This window comes from Tamandua tetradactyla, chromosome 9 (assembly GCF_023851605.1).
Source record: "Tamandua tetradactyla isolate mTamTet1 chromosome 9, mTamTet1.pri, whole genome shotgun sequence".
Classification (NCBI taxonomy): Eukaryota; Metazoa; Chordata; class Mammalia; order Pilosa; family Myrmecophagidae; genus Tamandua; species Tamandua tetradactyla.
In genome coordinates, this window is record NC_135335.1 from 109,096,519 (window position 1) to 109,116,207 (window position 19,689).

At 38.7% G+C, this 19,689-nt stretch overlaps 1 long non-coding RNA gene across 1 annotated transcript in view; it reads right to left on the minus strand.

The window, feature by feature from the left end:
* Positions 1-19,689, minus strand: part of LOC143646275 (uncharacterized) — a 31,455-nt gene that overhangs the window by 10,082 nt on the left and 1,684 nt on the right. The window contains exon 2 of the long non-coding RNA XR_013157438.1: positions 17,350-17,498. This is a non-coding gene — a long non-coding RNA (uncharacterized LOC143646275). The remainder of the gene's footprint in view (positions 1-17,349; positions 17,499-19,689) is intronic.

Genomic DNA, 19,689 nt, shown 5'->3' on the forward strand with positions numbered 1-19,689 from the left:
GACCAACTATTAAAGGGCTAAATAATAACTAAATTCTGTCTATATTTTGGTATAAATATTTTATTTTACCAAGCTAATACATGTATATGTTTTAAAAAGTCAAATACCTCCAAAAGCTTTATCACAAATAAGCAATCCTCTACGCTACCCCACCTGCCCCCCACCATCCTATTCCCTAGAAACATAGGGAAATCCTCCCCATGCTAGTCAACTCTGCATTCCCCAAAATATGTGTATCCTACTGTTATTAACATTCATTGTTATCTATTAGTTTCTCATTACATTAGATGAGGTTTAGTGCTCTCTCATCAGGCACCACCTCCCTTCTCTCCCATTATCTCAATATTTTAGATTAAATCAGTTATCATGATTGACATAAATTTGCCCATATAAATATTGTTCACTACAGAGTCCAATACATTATGACCATGTTTACTTTCCTGATAAATGTTTTATTTTTCTTGAAATTTCTACTAGCCTAATTTGCTCACTTGTACTGTCTGGCATCTACACATTCTCATTATTGAATCCTCCTCCTGGAGTGCCCCATCCTCCTGTTTTGTCCTGAACTAGCTGGCCTCTAGAACAGAGCTGTCCAATAGGCTTTTCTGTGCTGATTGAAATATTCCGTATCTGTACTGTCTGGTACGATAGCCACTCACCACATGTAGTCATTGAGCGCTTGAAATGTAGCTAGTGCAACTGAGGAACTGGATTTTTAATTCTATTTCATTTGAATTGCAGTGTTTAACTCACCTACATTTCAGGTAATTATTGAAATGGTTGTGGTAAAGTATTTCATCTAGGTATTTGCTTTATAGTTACCTCATTTATTCTTTGCTTCTCTGGTTTTCCTTTCCTGCTTTCTTTAAGTGAATTGATCATCTTTTCGTATCAATGTTATCTCCTCTATTGACTTCTTATGTGTACCTCTTCATGTTTTTTAGTAGAATTTATAATATGAATCTTTAAGTCATTATAGTCAACCTTCAAACAATATTGTACTAATTCGTGAACAATGTAGGAGCCTTAACCATAGGATGGGTCTGTTTCTCCCCTTGGACCCTTCGTGCTCATGTTGTTCTTACATCCTGCCATACACCCCACCAGGCATTCTTATTACTTGCTTTAACTAGTCACTAGTCCTTCAAAGCAATTTGAATGTTATACACACACATACATACATATAAAAATACTAAAAAATTAAAGTTCTTTACGTATACCTAGAAAGTCCCTTTCTGGTGCTCTTCATGCCTTTTTAAAGCCTGAGGGTTCCTTCCCTGATTTCATATCAATTTCTCAGTCTCTTCCGTGTATGTGCTGATGGGTGGGATTCTTTGCATATATGAGGGAGGTAGGTCGTGAGGATTGACTATTTTATCAACTAAATTTGAACAATTTTCCCTATTTTGGGGCTCTACATCCAGTGATGTGCTGGAGCCTGCTCCTACCAGCCCATGAGAGCCAAATGTATACATTTCTCCCCAGTTCTGCCTTCAGTGGTATTGGTAGCTGGAAATTGGCCATGGTGGGTATATTTCCACCACAGAATCAGTAAATGCTACAAATAAGGGCTTTCCTTCTTTTCACTTTTTTCTTCTTTATTTTTTTCCCCAGAGAGCTGGTCATGAAACATTTCCCAGATCACCACTGTCTAACCTTACCCTCACCCATCTGCTGTGCCTGATAAAACCATACTGTAGGGAGGGAGGAATGACCACCCTCTGGTCCATAAACGCTATACACATTTTGGGCTTTGATTTCCTCTGCCCAGCCATTAATGTCACATTCTTCCTTATGCTTGGGCATAGGCTCCCTTTCTTTTTGTTCTTGTGGGTCCATATATCTATTATTGCTATTTTAGTGGGGTCTGGGGAGGCAGAAGTGAGGAGCATACGGTTAATCTCTCATCTTTAACCAAAAACCTTATAATTTTCTTTAAAAAGGGAAAATTTAAAGAAATCAAGCAACTTCAAGAATTCACAAAGGCTTAGTAATGTATCAGGATGACTCCCAAATTTCTAGTAATCTTACTTTGGTTCAGTTTACTTTTTTTTTTTCATTTTTAGATGGGCAGGGACTGGGAATTGAAACTGGGTCCTCTGGCATGGCAGGCAAGCATTCTTGCCTGCTGAGCCACCGTGGCCCACCCTCAGTTTACTTTTTAACCTTGTTTTTAAGCAAAAAATTGAAGACAATGAGCAGCTATTTTTCATCTCTAATGAGGAAAAAAGGAACAAATGAGTTTTAGCTATAACATAAGTCAGTTAGATGTCAATAATAAGATCCAATTCAACATTTATTGAATGACTATAGCTACCATGCAATAGCTAGGTGCTAGATATAAAGGAAAAAAGAAGGCAGACATAACCCCCACAACCATAGAACTTACGGTATAGCAGTGGAGACAAGTCATTTAAAAATACCTACGCAAATATGAACAGTGTTAGAAGGAGAAAAGTATGGTCTACCTTTAGAGCAAGAAGACTTGCCAGAGAAAATGGTGATCTGACTGAGACTTGAAATATGAAGAACCACACATCTATTTTCAAATAGCTTGTTTAAACAAAGTAGTTTATTATAGGATATTAGGTCAATACTACCAAAAGCAATTTAGGATTCAAATCAATCCTGATCATACTTCCAGAAGTTTTTTGTTTTTTTTGCAAAAATGGGAAAACCAATGATCAAATTCATATGCATAGCAGGGCCAAAACCTTTTTGGAAAAGAACAAAGTTGGAGGACTCACAATTTCTTATTTCAAAACTTACTACAAAGCTACAGTGATCAAAACAGCATGGTAGTGGCATAAAGACAGACATAAAGAAGTGGAATAGAATTTTATCAGAAGCAAACCAACACACCTATAGTCACTTGATGTTCAACAAGAAGGCCAAGTCCACACAATGGGGAAAATAATAGTTTCTTCAACAAACGGTGTTAGGAAAACTGATATGCACATGGAAAATAACGAAATCAGACACTTACCTTACACCATATACAGATAAGCAATTGTTGTGTATCTCTAGTATATTTTTTATCTCTCCTATTGTGCCTTTAATCCTGTAATTTCTGTTGTTTCTTTTATACTTTCAAATTTTTTATGCTCACGGATTATCTTCTTAGATCTCTTTAGCCATATTTTCCTTCATCACCATGAATTGACTTAGAAAATTTATTTGAACATCTTTGACTAGTTGTTCCAAATTCTGTGTCTCCTCTGAAGTTTTAAGTTGTTTCTTTGAGCTATATCTTCCTGTTTCTTACTATGGCTTGAAATTTTTTGCTGATATCTGGGCATCTGATTATTTTTATAAGTTCTCTCTCTCACCTAGGGTATTATTGTTAACTGGCATTGTTTAGAATAGCCATAAAATATTTTCCAGCTCTCCTTCATCTGTTTCTTGCCCTGGATATGCAGTACAATTTTTAAGATTGCACTTTTTGTGCAATTGTTTCACCTCTGGGAGAAAGCTTTCTTTCCTCTGTTCCTTCTCTGGGAATGTTGATCTGCTCTGTTTGGTTTGGTTTTGCCTTTATAGGTTTTTTACACTCTTTCTGTTGTCTCTAGCTGCTTTTGCCTGGAGGACAAATTCTGGGAAGAGGGTCACACCAGAAAGGACTTTCCCAAGTCAGTATTTCCCAGTCAAAACAGGGCCAGGGACCCATGAAGGTGGTACCCACTGACTCCAAATGGGGGAGGGGATCAGAAAGGATGCCAAAAAATCCTTTGATGGATTCCCAAACCTGTGCTTCTCTGGCCTTCACAGCAAATGCAGTCCTTCAGCTAACTATTCCCCATAGCCGCAAAGGAAGAGCTACCTCTCTAATTCTCCACCACCTCTGCCCTTGCTGTGAACAGGGTTGAAACAATGGCTGCCACTGCCTTTGTCTAGGGCAGGTTGAAACAATAGCTCAAAGCTAGGACCCAGTGATGTATCTTTGCTATTCAAAAGCTGTGATCAGTGATCCCAAGTACCCACACCTTTTCTTGGGAAAGCAGATTTTTATATCTCTTTCTGTCTCCACTGAGATAGCTAGGGACTGGACCTCAGGGCAGCTCACCATGAGAGTGGAGGATGGGCACTGGCTGCCTTTTCACAAAGAGAGCAGCTGAATGCTCTTCACCCTACCTGATCAGTCTCTTCCTCCTGCTTATGCCTGGATGAGATCCAGTGTTCATGTGGCCTCCAGAACTCCAGAATAGTTGCCCCAGACAGTACCTGCCTGGCATCCTTATGGCAATCGAAGCCATAGAAGTAGGAAAAGTAGCCCAGGGAGGGAGTGTAAGTAGAGATGAGAGGAGAGCCTCAGATATAACTCCAAGAACTAGCAGGTTCAACAGGACTGGTAAAGGAGAAAAAACTCTTATAAAGGAGACAAAAGGGGAGTAACCACATTTTGAGATCTTTAACAAATATTCAGTTTAGGATAATTTCATAATGCTTTTATTTTGAGGGTGAAGAGTTATGGGGGGGCCTGTAGGTTCTCAATAGGTAGTACTATTCTTTTTAGGTCTTTAGAGTTATGTTCATGAAACTAATGCTGACCATATGGACTCAATAACCATATGGTGGCATGAGTTGGTTTTGGCTTGGCTTTGACTTTGGTTAGTGTATTGGTTTTCCCCATAGAAAACAAATTCTATCTCTACTGCACAAACTGGCACTTGCTGTTTGTGATGAATGGCAACTGGTAGACAAGAAAAATGATACATAGGAAAGGTATGTGGCTTTGGGGCTCTGTAGCATCTGATTTTAAACTTCAAAAAATTCCATGGTTTTTTAAAAATTGGAAAAACCCTGCAAATTAGGAGGACTGGCTTGATTTCCGGTTCTACCCACGGCTTACGTGATCTCAGAGAAGTTGCTTAACTCCCTTGCAACCCAGTGCACTGCTTTGCAAAATGAAAATATTATAACCATGGTTTTTTTGTTGTTGTTGGTTTAATGAGAGAGTGCCCATAACTATGAGCTCCTGACAGCCAAATGGAAATATATAAAAAACAAAGATGTATGATTGCTATCCTCGGGACGAGAGCCTTTATTACAGACCCGTATAAAATACAAAAGTAATAATCTCATGTTATTAGGTTATATGAACCAAAGACAGGACATCCAGGGTCAAAATGAGCTATTTCCCATTTGTCAGATGCATTAAGAAGCTCAATTAGAATATGGCCTACACACTAGGAATATATGAACCCTGACCTTTTTCAGCTGTGATAGCATGAAGCACAGAACGTGCTGTGGCTTCCATCCTGACTGGATAATTACATGAAATTTAACATCTCTCACTGTTTTCGTGATTGAAGAGATGTGCTAGAGCTTTGCCAAGCTGTAATTTCAACCGAACACAAACATTATAGTTGCATGTTTTACTGCACTTTGGGGGACCGTTTCCAGGCTGAGTATTTAACAAGAAGCATTGGGAAGTGTCTGGTCTTGCACATCCCAGAGGAGTTAACAGTGTTCTTTCCTGACTTCCTCACCCCAGAACACTATTGCATTTCATATTGATTAATATTAGTAATATCTTATTAATACAAGTTTGTTTTACATTAGGCCTTCATCCAAAGGGTCATAAACACTCTATCAGCAAGCCCCATAATAGCTGAAAGAGAGAGAAACTACATCCTTAATTTATTTGGATGAAAGAAACAGGGCAGTGTGAAGATAAGTTTCTTATGTATGTCCTTTGCATATAAATAACTGTCATTATCCTAATTTCTTCATAAATGAGAAGTTTCATAGAGTGAGAAGGGCCCTGGAATAGGGGCCTGGAGACTCGGTGCCTCACTCTGGCTCAACCACCAGCTGAGTTTCTGAGCCATCAAGCCAGACAGACTCATGGTCAGCTAAGAATGGGCTGAAAATTGGATGTCCTGTAAAAACCTAGACTCTTAAAGTGCCTGTCCAAGATTTAGGCTGGAAAGGCTGAGCATTGGTTGTAGCAAGAGGGAGAAGAAAACTCCAAATGTGAACACTCTCATCAGAAATGTGCAGGGTCCTGGCTCCATCTTCCTCGAAGTCCACTTCATGACCCCAGTTTTACCTCAATGTGCCTCTAGAGGTTGTCACACCCCACACTCACACAGCTCATCCTCGTATTCCTTTGATCACCTAATAGTCTGGCAAATGTTATCTACTCCATTTTCTCACACCTCCAGGGATGTGCTTAGCACTCTCTTTAGACCACTGCCCCAGAAAATGCCCAGTCTGTCTGCTTCCTGAGCCAGCTCTGCCTGAATACATTTTTAACCTCCCTGGATCTTGTTTTCAAAGATTTCAAACTGGTTTCATCAGGGGAACTCTAGTTTAAACATCATCTACGTGAAAACCCAACACAGCAAATACATAAAGGCAGAACTGCTTAAAGAGGAGGGAAGGAAAAGCAATGAACCCACCCACTTCCCTCCCCCTTACTCCTCCCTGTTGTTGCTCTTAAAGTGGGAGAAGAGGGCCATAAAGTCTCTAATGATCCTTGATGCAAAGCTGGAAATCACTGAACAAGACCAACCTTAAGATGGATTCCAGCTCTGACACTTGCATATGTTAGGGGACTCAGGTTAGAAAGGAAACAGGAGGGGAAATTATTGTAGAGTTACATAGTGTGACTCTACAGCCCTTGGTTAGTCAACTTGACTGCTGATGGTGGTTGCCTGAGTTTATCCCAGTTGGGAGAGAAGTGGGTGATTCCCCTCCGGAAAACCAAGGGAAGGACAGACACTGTAAGAGAATCATTCAAGCTACTCAAAAGTTGGGGGTAGACCAAACAGTAATCTCCTCCAATACATTGGGGATTGTTGATCATGTCCAGCTGAAATCCGTGGGACTGCAGAACTTCCTATGCTGGGGGATGAAAGGGGAATTCAAAACACACCAGAGGATAAATGCCAGCAAACCATTAGTTGCATCTTGCATGGCAAGGATGCAAGAGTTTCCTTGGACAGTGTGACACTACAGCAGATCTCCAGGCTTGAGCCATTTTGTATTAGCTCCAAGAGGGATGGACCACTGTGCTACACAGTCTCATATTGTCTATATATTTAATCAATCATTCCTCCCATCCCTGCAGGCACATGCTGCTCCTCCCATCAAGAGGTGAGAGTCTATTTCTCTGCCCCTTGGATCTGACCTTGGCACTTTTCTGAACAAGGTCAGAAGTGATGCTATGTCAGACACTTGAAAGACTTGGTATCTTCTTCTTTGGTCATGTTGGAAGCCAGCCGCCAGACTATACACAAGCTCAGGAAGGACTGCTGGATGATGAGGAGCCAGATGGAGAAAGGCCCTGAGGATGAGTGGCCACCATGGACATTCCAGCCTCAGCCTGGCTCTCAGCCAAGTGCAATCACATGAGTGACCTCAGCCCACACCACTAAGCAGGAAAACCACCCAGCTGGGCCCACAGAAGGCTGAGAAGTAATACAATTGTTGTTTTAAGCACTAGATCTTGGAGTGTTTTGCTTCACAGCAATGAATAACTCAAACAACCAACTATGGTGGAGACAGGTGGGCAAGAGATAAGAGAAGAGCTCAAGCCACATCTCCCTTTCTAGGGTTTTGTGCAACAGGTGGTTTCCATAGAAAGCTGCATGTCTTATATTCATGTGAATGTTAGTTATACATATTCTGCCACCAGGACTGCAGTGATACCTGGACTAAGGCATTATGTTAAAATAACAGCACGGTATTAATAGTGATGGTAAAACACTTATACAGCATTCACTGTATGCCAGGCACTGTTCTAAGTGTTTTACCTGTATTTTCTCATTTAATCTTCACAGCAGCTAAATAAGAAAAGTTCAATTATCATCTCATTTAACAGATTAGGAAACAGAGAGCAAAGAATTTTTTTCCCTTTAGGAATGAAAACACACAACTAATAGTAGAAAAGACTTTCTAGCTTCAAAAACTATGCTTATAACTGCAATATTATACTGCCTTTCATAAAGAACTAAGTGTTCAATAGACATGGTTAATGTAGTCAAATAGTGTACTATAATATTTCAATTTTACTCTTCTGGTAAATGTAGAATTCTATAACAACAGCTAAACATAAATACAATGCAACTGAGAAATTCAACCAAAAGAAACAAAATATTGATTCTACACACAGACACATTTCACACACAAACTACATGCAACCATGAGTACAATACAACATCTAATTGCACACTAAAGGAATGACTCATCATAACCAATAAGACTTATTCTAGGAATGGAAGGTAGGTTCAATAATTGAGTGATATTTAGCACTGTATTCATTCCACATGGCTGCTGTAACCAATCACCACAAACTTGGTGACTTAAAACAATACACATTCATTCTCTTAAAAATTCTAGAGGTCAGTAGTCTGAAGTCAGGCTCACCGGGCTGAAATCAGGATGCTGGCAGAGCTGCCCTCCCTCCAGAGGCTCTTGGAGAGGATCCATTTCCTCGCTGTCTTCATTTTCTAGAGCTGCATTCCCTGCATGCCTTGGCTTAGGGCCCCTTCCTCTCACTGCAAAGCCAACAGTGTAGAAACTTACTTACAAATCTCCCTCAACCTCCCACTTGTACAGGAAACTTGTGATCACATTTAGAGCTCACCCAAATAATCTAGAATAATCCCCCGTCTCAGAATCTTTAATTTAACCACACCTGCAAAGTCCCACACAAGGCAACATTTACAGATTCCATGTGTATAGCTTTGGACGTCACCATCCAACTTACCACAAAGATTTACAATATTATTGATATAATTCATCCTATTAGTAAATTTTAAAAGATAAAAATAGTTGATCACCTAGACAAATGCTGAAAAAAGCTTGTAATATATTTCAGCACCCATTCTTGATTTTTTTTAAGTGCTTAACAATATGAGATCAATGCATGTCATCATGCTTATCTCTCTCAATCCAAAGGCCAGCATCATCCTTGTTGGGATACCCCGGAGTATTGCCTTCAGTATCAGGAACAGAATGTTTGTCCAACATCACAACAATTAATTAATATCATGGCACAATTAGATCAAAGAAAGGGCTAACATATATAAAAATTGTAGAATAGGGAAAAGTAACATCATTGCAAGGTTATATGTGATTTTCTCCCTGGAAAGTCCAAGAGATGTGATTGAAAAATTACTTGACTCTATGAGAAGTGTCAGAAGATACAAACCTAATGTAGAGAAATAAGTAGCCTTCATATGGACAAACAATTTCAACTAGAGAAATAAAGGAAGAAAAGACCTCATTTACTTTAGCAAAAAAAAAATGTGCAAGATCTATATAAAAACACTCTCATGCTACCAAAAGAAAACTTGAAAAAATGAAAAGACAAAACATATCCCTGGAAAAGCAAATGCAACATCATTGTGATGTTAATTCTCCCTAAGTTGTCCTATAAATATAATGCAATCTCTGTAAGATCACTATTAGGATTTTTTGGAAGGAGACAAAGTGATTTTAAAGTTCAAATGGAGAAGTAAATATTCAGGGAAATTTTTTAACTTATTAAGTATCAAAACAGTTTATAAATTACAGTAATAAAAGGACTTGAATAGACAGAGAAACCAATGGAATAGAATAAAAAGACCAGAAACATACCCAAATACAAATTTAAGACATGACGAAAGTGGTGTTTCAACTCTGTGGGGGAAAAAAAATGAATTGTTCAATAAATGATATTTATCTCCCTCAGTCCAAAAGCCAGTGAAGTAAGATGAAAAGCAAAACAGTAAGAAAACTGTTTGTAGCCAACCCCTAATTTTCCTAATATATAAAGAATCTTTACAAACTGATAGACAAAAACTAACAAGTGTGTAGATAAAGGACTCAATCAAGTCACAGAAAACACACAATTTTACAGTTTTTAAACATACAAAAACATCCTTTTACTAGGAAAAATGTAAGTTACACTGAGATACCATTTTCCATCTGCCAGTCAACAGTTTTGGTAAGAGTATGAAGGATAGGCATTCCCATACACCTCTGGTTGGAGCGTAAATTGGTAAAAACTTTGCAGCAGTAATTTGGCAGAATCTATCTAAATAATCAGATGCAGGTACCCTTAGGTTCAGTAGTGGCCTCCAAAAATTCACCCCACAGACACACTCACACGTGCAAAATGAAGTATTTACAGGACTTTTAAGGTGCACGGTGGTTCGGTGATAGAATGCTCGCCTTTCATGCAGGAGACCTGGGTTCGATTCCTGAACCATGCTCCACCTCCCAACCAAAAAAAAGAGAGAGAGAGAGAATTACAAGACGTTTAATTGCAGAATTGTCTATAATAGCAAAAGGATTGGGAATGATCTATCTATCAGTACCAATCAGTAGGTAAAATATGGACTCTCAGTACAATGGAATACTGTACAGCCCTAAGATGTGAGATATGGGGCACTCACAAAGATACATTGTTAAGGGGGAAATTGCAAGGCAGAAAATAGTGTATGCTATTATTTGGATATTTTAAAGTTATTTCAAAAGATTACATCCATGCATTTATTCAAATGTGTTTCTTATGCCTCTATAAGGGCAAACAAGAAACTGCTTACTTGGTAGCTTCTGATGCAGTGGTCTGGATGGCTTGGTGACAAGAGTAGAAGGGAAAACTTTGAAAATATTTTCTATTCAAAAAAATTGTTTTTAAACAACAAATTCATAAAAAGAATCATAGTTAAATGAGATCACCTACATAGAGTGCAATTCAGAAGGCTGCATCGACTGAATTGGATTGAAAATCTTTCTCAAGAATTTTCCAGTTTTCAATCATGGGTCATCACACTGGTTCTACCTCCGTGCATGAGGAAACACACTCTTGCATGGCATCTTAAGCCCTTTGTGATGGTTAGGCTCATGTGTCAACTTGGCCAGGTGAAGGTGGTCCACTTGTTTGGTTAAGCAAGCACTGGCCTGACTGTTACTATAAGGACATTTTGTGGGCTTAAGTCATCAGTAAACTGAGTGCATCTATAGCTAATTATATCTACAAACAACCAAGGAGATAGATTTCAACCACGAGAAAAGTGTCATCCAGTCAGGTGAAGGGTTTAAAAGGAGAAGTGATGATTTCAGAAGTTAGAAGAATTTCCATCTCTACTTCATCCACCCTTCTCCTGGGGAATTCCTCAAATACCTTCATCAGAGTTCCCAGCTTGCAGGCTGCCTTGTAGAATTTAAACTTGTTCTTCCTGACAGCCACATGAGACAAGTTTTATAAAATCTCATAACATTTACAGATAACTCCTGTTGGTTTTGTTTCCCTAGAAAAACCTGACTAATATACCTTTCTTGGCTTATTTTGAATTAGCCAGGGTTAATCCTTGTATGGGTTTCCTCCATTTGCCTCCTATTCCTTGGCTCTTCCTTTCTTTGTACTGATATTCAAATTGTCAAGCTTATTCACTGCTCAAATGGTTTTATTTTGGAACTTTAAAGTCCTACAACTTCTTTATAGCCCTTAATTGACTCATACCTAGATCCGCTGCCTGCTAAACCTAGAAGGGGTTTGGGTTACCTTTATTGTGTCTCCTACCAAGTTTTAAAACTCAGATTTCCTGCATTTGCCAGGGAAAGAGAAGGATCACAGTGATCATTCCTTTTTATTTACCACTGGATCCTTCCACGACTAGTCCTTCCTCATGCCCAAAAAGGAAAATATCTCATAAATGAGATAAGCTTCTTCCCTTCAGAGAGATGCCTCAGGATTATGTCCCTTTTTACTAATCCTATCTTTAAAACTTAATCAAAATATGACTATGTTTTAAAATAAACTTAAGACAACAGCACCTGTCTTATACGTATGAGTTAGAGGTGATTACATATGTTATCATTTTAATGGAAAACGTTTCTCCATTCTGAAAAAGAACATATCACACTATTGCTTCTGACCCTAAAATTCTGCCATAATTCATGCATTCCATTATGTTAGCATTGCCTTCTCTCTGAAGGCCCTGTATTCTGACAAGGCTTATATATCATTTCCAAACCCTTCAGTATAAATGAGTTTATCAGGTTGTTTCTTTCTTTCTTCTTTTTTTTTTTTTTTTTTTTGACAAGAGTGATCAGGATAGTTTCAAATTATAGTAACAGACTGTACTAGTTATCTATTAGTTATCCATTACCACATATTAACTTACTCAAAAACTTGGAGCTTCGAACAAGACACATTTATTATCTCACAGTTTTTAGAAGTCAGAATTCTGAAACTGCTTAGCTGGATCCTCTGCTTTAGGTTTTCTCACAGGCTGTCCTCCAGGTTTCGGCTGGGATGTAGTCATCTCGAGACTTGACTAGGGAAGGATCCACTTCCAAGTTCACATGGTTATTGGCAGGATTCGGTTCCTCAAAGGTTGCTAGACCACGGGCTTCAATTCCTCTTTGGCTGTTGACCAGAGATCACCTTCCGTTCCTTGTCACATCAGCCTCTCCAATGTGGCAGCTTCATTGAAATGTGTAAGCAGAGAAGGCAACGGGGAGATTCTGCCCATGTGGAAGTCACAATCTTTGTAGTCTAATCATAGACATGACATCTACCACTTTGCTATATCCTACTGATTAGAAGTAAGTCACTCAAGAAGAGGGGATTAGATAAAAGCATAAATGCCAAAAGGTGGGCATAATTGGAGGCCATCTTAGAAGCATATTTACCACACAGACCCATCAAAATCAAACTTCTTACTTACTATAGAAGCTAGGGGAGCAAAGGATAGACCAAGCCTACTCAAAATTAGGCCTAAGAGTCACCCCCAAGAGAATCTCTTCTGTTGCTCAAATGTAGCCTCTCTCTCTCTCAGCCAACATGGCAAGCAAACTCATTGCCCTCCCCCTCTCTATGTAGGACATGGCTCCCAGAGCTGTAAACCTTCCTGGCAACATGGGACAGAAATCCTAGAATGAGCTGGGACTCAGCATCAAGGGATTGAGAAAATCTTCTTGACTGAAAGGGGGAAGAGAGAAATGAGACACAGTGAAGTGTCAGTGGCTGAGAGATTTCAAACAGAGTCAAGAGGTCATCCTGGAGGTTATTCTTATGCATTGCATAGATATCTCCTTATTAGTTAAAAGTATGTTAGGCTAGAGGGAAGTGCCTGAAACTATAGAGCTGTGTTCCAGTAGTCATGCTTCTTGAAGATGATTGTATAATGATGTAGCTTTTGTAATGTGACTTTGTGATTGGGAAAACCTTGTGTTTGATGATCCTTTTATCTACAGTATGGATAGATGAGTAAAACATATGGATTAAAAATAAATAAATAATAGGGGGAACAAATGTTAAAATTAAAAATATATATATTGGGTAGATGGAAACACTAGAGAGGGAGGGGTAAGGGGTACGGTTTGTATAAGAGTATTTTCTTTTTTCTTTTTATTTCTTTTTCTGGAGTAATGCAAACGTTCTAAAAAAATGATCATGCTGATGAATGTACAACTATGTGATGATATCATGAGCCATTGATTCTACACCATGTATGAAATGTTTGTATGTTATGAATGTATGTGCTTGTACATTGTTTTATCAATAAAAACTTTTTAAAAATGTTTTAAAAAAAATGCACATGGGGTGGTGGTGGTAGTGATTAAATAAGTTAATTTAAATTTTAAAAAATGGAGCTGGGGAGCACAGATCCTAGATGTAAGCAATTTTCAATTATCTGTGAAGAAACCCACTTTACAGGAAACCTGCAAGTCTATTGTATTTAGTCAATCCAATATCCACGTTTCCTTCATGGAGTCTGTTTTGGTTTGCTGAATGCTGCCGGAAAGTAAGATACCAGAACTGAATAGGCTTTTATAAAAGGAATTTATAAAGTTATAAGTTTATATTTCTAAGGGCAAACAAATGTTCAAACTAAGGCATCCAGAGAAAGATACCTCGGCTCATTGAAGGCTGATGTCTGCCTTATGGAAAGACACGTGGTTGGCACCTGCTGGCCTTGTTCCTGGTACTCCTGCTTCCAGCTTCTGACACCAGTGGCTTCCTCTCTCAGCATCTGTGGGCCTTCATGGAGCTCCTCCAGGACACAACTCTGGCTTCTGGTTTGCTTAGCATCTCATGAAGGCACATGGCAATGTCTGCTGGGCTCTGCATCTCCAAATGTGCATGTCTAGGCACCTGCTCTCTCTTTCAGCACTCCAAACATCTTCAAATTAGTCTGCATCTCTTTTGGCTCTGAAGCTACTGTCCTCCAAGCATCTGAGCATCCTCCAAAATGCTTTCCCTTTCAAAGGACTCCAGTAAATTAATCCAGTCGCATCTCCATTTAATCAAAAGGCACACCCACAATCGGAAGTGCAACATCTCCATGGGGTAATCTAATCAAAAGGCCACAAACAACTGAGTGGGTCAATCTGCATGGAAACAGTCTAATCAAAGGTTTCCACCCTAAACAATAAGTCTGATCCCACAAGACTGGGTCAAGATTAAAGCATGGCTTTTCTGGGGTACACAACAACGTCCCTCTAAAATTAAGGAGTTAGGAGAAAGAGAAGTATAAAGGGGATGAATAAACTGTTTCTTAATCATCAGTCATTGAATAATCTGGATTTACCGCAATGTAAATTCCTTTAGTTAAAGAAATTGAGGGCCAACTTGATCACCTCAACCCTGCAAAGAAATAATATTGTAGGAAAGAAAATAGATGAATAAAAAATTTTCAATTTTCATCATCACCAAATCCCTTATTATATACATGGGTACAAACGACACAGACTATTCAATTTAGAAAGAGAGAATGAAAACTTTGTATCAATCTTCATTCCAGGCAAAAATAGCGTAAATTACAAATCCAGAACTTTCTCTGTGCTTTGATCACACAAGGTAATATACCCATAAAGAAAAGAGAAGTTTCTAAAATTGCTTCTGACCCTTTAAAAGATTTTAATCAAATGTTTTCTTTAGGACACAAAGCTATGCCTCAGATGGGGCAACAAAAATAAAGCAGCTATTATATTTGTACTTAGACCCATACAATTTTTTAACGTTCTATGTAAATGTCATAATCTTCTAAAGCATCTTTTAATTTTTCTCTATATATGCCGATAAGACTAGAATTGGGGTATTAGTTAATCCTTTCCCCCTAAAAAGCACTCATTTTACACACACTCCTGTGTTGGAAACAAGTAGCATTATCTTTATTTCTTGGATGAGGGAAGAGAATTAGGGAGTTAATGCCTGGACCAGAACCAACCAATGAGTCAGAGAGAGTAGGATTTATAACTCAGAGTTCAGAATCCCAGGCACAGATAGAGATAGGCTTGCTGGCTAAGCTGGAAAGCACAGATAAATCAGAAATTATCCACCAGTAAAGGCAGCGTTTGTCTCTGACAGCAAAAGGTGTTTGGGGGCCAAAGAATGGACCTAAGCAATTCCTGTTTTTCCTCTTTGCACATTTTGATGACATCCTGAATATTTAATGCTTGGGAAATGTGAATTAGCTCAGGGTCTTCCCTTTTCCTCATGCAAGAAAAGTATCAGCTCCCTTTTCTTTGCCCAAGGCCCCTACAGGCATCTATCTCTCAGCAGTATCTATTCCCTCCAATAGATATTTTTTATTATACAGACTGATCCTTAAAGATGTATTCTTATTTTGAAAAAGTTACCACCGACCTATTTCCAGGTCTGTGAAATCTCCTAAATCACACTAACAGGATATTGGGAAACAGTAGCTGTTTTCAGAAGAAAAGAGGAGAAAATCTGCTTTCAAACATCAAACTTGGGCACTGCGTAGGGTGTTAGCTCATCTAAATGGCGCTCAATTTAATGCGTGACAGGATGGAAATTCAGGAGATTTTTTTCATTTCCCAAAGATATACTTATTCTTTCGGGACACATTCGCGGTTTGCTTTTCCATAATCATTTCTGACGTATTCCTTATCAGACTCCACGTTCCCTCAAAGAAGAGAATTAAATAGTCAGTCTCCATTAGAAATGCTATGAGTGACCACATGATTTTAAAAAGCCTTACTCTCAACTTCACCAAAAGATACATGTTTTAGCATCATTATTTCACAGCTTGGAAATATTACCAACTCTAATTATTAACATAACTGAATATATGAATAAGACAATGATTGTAAATTATCTATTAAAATAAAAAAAAGTTGTACAACACTTTGCATATAGATAATATCTTTTACTAACAAAAAAAGACCAATTCTATTCACATATACACACACACACACACACACACACACACAGACTTAGCATCCTGAAGTGGGTGGACTAAATTCTTTATAGAAACCCCTGCAACATACTTTGCACAGGCATCTCTAAATTGAAAGTACAGTTTTATATGGATACCACCTAGTGGCCAAGAAATGAGGCATCAACCAAAAGGAGTCAGAGTAAACTGTACTAGGAAATAGAGAACACCCCACTCACAGTGCATTCTCATTCGATGATGTCTTTACCTGCACTACTCGGCTCTGCACCGAAATTTTCTTGACACCAGGAGGAAATAGATAAAAACTCTATTCCTTGTCCCAACTCTTCACTTAGAGGCTCATTTTACAAAAAGTGACTCCGCCTGCATTATGTGAAGGCGGTCCACAGCATAGCTGATTATGGCTCAGTCCTCCAAACATCTCCCTCTTCCTTTACAGGCAAATAGTCTCCCTGGTACAGTTTTGTGAGCATTTATGGGGCCAACACAAGCTGGGGGGTTTTGTCTAAGAGGCCAACTTTGCACCATATTTTAGAATTGCAATGCACCCCCATCCCTTATTTTTCTCTCTTTTTTTCTTTCCATAGTGTGTACCACCTTCTACTATACTAAATAATTAACTCATTATAGGTTTCTTATTGATTGTTTGTCAACCCCTCCACAGAAAGTAATAGCCATGAGGGCAAGAATTCTGGTTTGTTTTGTTCACTGAGAGATCATACAGATCTACAACTGTGCCTGCAAAATTAGGCACCTAAAAAAATGTTTGTGGAAGTTGTCAACCGAGAAATAACAAACTAAACTGCAAGGCAACCAAAGCATTTATCTGGGGTCATAGAATATCAATTCTGGGGGCACATGTTCAGGTAGCTACCCAAATTGTGTTCCTTCTTGGCACTTCCAGGCAAGGATTTTAAAAGGAAAATATTACATAAGTTGTGAGTGGTGAATATTTGGGGTGCTCCAAATATGTTTTGCTGTCCTGATGCCCTTAAGGTTTGGTTCTGAGGAACTTTCTTTGTTGAGGCTTTGCATACTTTGGCAATTTGTGATATCTGGCTGAGATTTGCAGAAGGGTAACCTCCAGAATGAACTCTCAACTTCACTTTAAATTTCTTAGCCATAGTAACTCCATTTTGTTTTATTTCTTTTTACAAAAGAATGATGAAAGAATGAAGATGAGTCCAAAATAGCTTACCTTTAGAGGTCCTCATCTTCCAGCTTCTGGTTTGAAACTTAGCATCATGGTCCAGAGTAAAGAAATTGTGATACTGCTAGAATTCCAATTTACTGTTCACATCTCTTGAAAAGGATTGTAAACTCTTTGATGGGTCAAAAACACCCAACCTAGGGGAAAATAGAAACAACACAGGAAAAATTGAGGAAAGAAATAGCCAGGGAGAGACAGACAGACAGACAGAGACAGAGAGATTGAGAGAAAGAACGTCAACTCTAGCTCTTCTATTCCTCATTCTTGCCAGTGGCAAGCTCTCTACAGTTCCATAATTTAATTCTTTGTTTCCCTTAAAGACAAAGCATGCTCTGTTCAGACAAACCTCCTAACAGCTGCAATGAACTGTTTTTAAAAAAATTTTTTAAGACAGAACCAAAGAAAAAGTGATGGTACAGACTTAGAGACAGCTAGACATTTTTCTTCCATTTTTTTTTCTGTAAATATTGAGAAAGGTGAGCAAGAAATATTAAAATAAACATGAAAGCGAACCAGATAACTTCTGTTATGGGTGGAATAATGTGGAATAGACCTGAATATGCACTAATTATTCCAAAATTTGTGTATTATTTATAGTTTTTTAAGTGATATTTTTTCTTCTTCCCACTAAGCTTAAAAAAATTAGCAAATGCCTCAAATAATAGCAAACACAAATTATTTCTTCCTTGCCATATCCAGCACAATGCCAAGTACATGGTAAGCACATGGAGTTAGTGCTGGTAATTATTTTGAATGAGTTAAAATCCATAGGAGAATATAGGAAGAATAAGACTATTAAAATAAAGGCACTGAGATTCACTCAAAGAAGGTCAAAAAAAAGAATAAGGTGAATCACAAGAATGTAAGAGGCAAGAAAAAGATTATCCACCAGATTTTCTTCAAATGGTTTGGAAAACTTCAAACATCATTTTCCTTGTAGAGATAAGCCTTGAAGGATAAGTGAGCAAGAAAAATGGAGGTGAGCATGGAAGATTCTTTCAAAGCCCAAAAGCAAAATTTTATGGAAGGAATATCATTTGATGTAGATGGTCTGGGTCTTTTTATTAAGTGCTAGGGAGAACTGTTGCCTTGACAGCTAACAACACTCAGTCTGTGATTTATTCAAAGAGCTAGTGCAGCTAATACACCATCGACAGGCCCTGACTTTCAGTCCACACTGGAGGACTACCTCTAGTGCTTAATATCATCATTTATCATTCTCTCCTTGCCGAGTTGCCTCCTTGGGCTGAGGCTCTAGGCAGTCCTAGTGGTCCTGCGCTCTGAAATCTGTAGTTCAAGATAAAACAGCATGTGCTTTGTGACTTGCCTGTGCAAAAGGTGCTCAGTTCAAAAATGGGAGTCTTCCCAGCCACCAAACAGCCTTTAAGGGGAATGTGGACATCCATTTTGGTCCTGGGAGAGGGGTGGTAAAAGAAGCACCCATGCCATCTCTGGGTCTTGGTCCATTCTCAGTTCCCTTCATCTTCCTGAACTTGTCACTGGCCTTTCACTTTGGCCAATTATTTTTAAAGGACTGTCAAATGTGCAGAAAATTGGAGTAAGTCTTTACATACCTTACATGAGCCAAAGTCTCCTTTACTTTTATTTATTCCAAGAACTTCTGGTTCTGTAGTTCTTTCTTTTCCTTTGTTAAAAAAAATAGTCTACCTTCATCACTTGTAATGTACTTTTAATGGAAAGACCCAATAGTTTGTTTTTCTACTCTCAGAAATATATCACACATGTGGATCTATCTGAGCTCTGATCTGACCTTTATCTTTACAATATAACATCAGCACAATAATAATTTATAGGGCTCCATCCTAAGTGTGACATTTCAATGAGCTGAGTAAATATCATTATCTGAAGCCAGCAGCCAGCAAAGATGCTAATGGAGAGGAAGGTGGGTGCGTGTACTTTCCAGCGCATCATTAATTTGATGATAGGTAAGGTCCTGATATCAGCAAAGGTTTCACTCAATAGAGTTATGTTGGTTAACAATTGGCAAGAGGGTAAAAACAAAACCAAAGAGAAAAGGGCCTTCACTGAGCTGTAGAACAAGAAAATCTGGGGCCCAGCTTCATCAGGCTGATTGACTAATGAACAGCCCAGATGCAGGAATAATTGCTCCAGTCTTCCTTCCTTTCTCTGGGCCTGTATAGGAAAGGTCACAGAGGTTGGACATATTATGACTAGAACAGAATCCCCCAGGGAACTGGAGTATGGGAGACAGAGAAATTGGAGAAGGAAGGACAGGAATCGATGGCTCTGCCTGTCTTCAAAGCCCAACAAAAACATGGAAACTTTGGGCAATACTTAGCATCCAGT